The sequence below is a fragment of the Belonocnema kinseyi genome, chromosome 7, assembly GCF_010883055.1.
Source record: "Belonocnema kinseyi isolate 2016_QV_RU_SX_M_011 chromosome 7, B_treatae_v1, whole genome shotgun sequence".
In the NCBI taxonomy this organism is placed as follows: domain Eukaryota; kingdom Metazoa; phylum Arthropoda; class Insecta; order Hymenoptera; family Cynipidae; genus Belonocnema; species Belonocnema kinseyi.
In genome coordinates, this window is record NC_046663.1 from 90,052,048 (window position 1) to 90,053,240 (window position 1,193).

General features: G+C 26.1%; 1 protein-coding gene across 4 annotated transcripts in view; it reads right to left on the reverse strand.

Moving 5' to 3' along the window:
* Positions 1 to 1,193, reverse strand: part of LOC117177149 (protein amalgam-like) — a 260,532-nt gene that overhangs the window by 6,247 nt on the left and 253,092 nt on the right. The gene's annotated exons all lie outside the window — the stretch shown is intronic.

Genomic DNA, 1,193 nt, shown 5'->3' on the forward strand with positions numbered 1-1,193 from the left:
TAATAATAATAGGTGAAATTGAATCTAAAATTTAAGTAAATTCTGTAAAGAATAAAAAAGTGTAAATTAAACCGTATATTATATCATTATTATATATTATATATTATTATTATTTAAAACTATATTTTAATTTCTATGCTTACATTTTAGTACATTTAAGTTATTTTAGTACATTAAAAAGAAAGTTTTACTTCAAGGCGTTACACTCAGAATTCTTTTTCTTTTGCTTAAATTAAACAAAGTCTTTCTTTGATATAAGGTCAAACAAGTATTAGTTTAATTAAAAAAAAACTTCTGAGTGTATTATAGTATAAAATATACTAAAATATTGGTAATACAATGATAAGGTTATAAAACACAGTTTCGAAATAATTTCCTTTCATTTTTTACTTTACGGCCATTATAGTTATATTTTCAAAGTTTATTTAAAGAAGAAATCCGACAGACGTTGAAAACCTATTAAAAGTTCAAATTTAAATAATAATTAAGGAGGTACCAGCCTAAAATATTTGCGCAATTGCTTCTCAAAGGAATAGTGTTTCGAAAAAATCAATCGTCTGTGTACGAAATTTAAGAACGACCATTATAACAGTTATAACCATGATACTCTTTGAAATATGAAATAAAAAGTTAGAAAATTTTATAAAATACCCTCTCGTGGACTCAGTTCGCCTTCTGTGACTTATTTATAGTAAAATATGTTTTTTCGTAACGGCCGACCGTAATCAAAATAACATTTTATTCAACGTGAAATTGCTAATTCACAAATTTCAAGTGATAAATATTTTTCAACAATGAATCTTTGTATACCTAAATTGACCTTGCAGACGAAAAAGCCAAGAGAAAATAAATACCAAAAATTACTGTTAAACATAATTCAATATTAGTGCAAACTTGCACTAATTAATTACGGAACAATTAATTTACTTTCACAATACTAGTTTCATTTTCAAATTTCCCTGAACCGTGAGTCAAATGTTTTTAAATCAAAATGTGATCCGATAAATCATTTTCTTTTGTATACGTATTGTAAAATTTTTAGTGATCTGCCTACAAAAATTATATTGTTTTTTTTTATTAAAATGTGGAAGGTTCAATACAGTCTGTCAAGTTAAAGCGTGGGTGGCTTTACTCGCAGTCGGTAAGGTGTATCGACATGATTTTGGTGTCAAAATATTAAGAAGAGCTCCCTC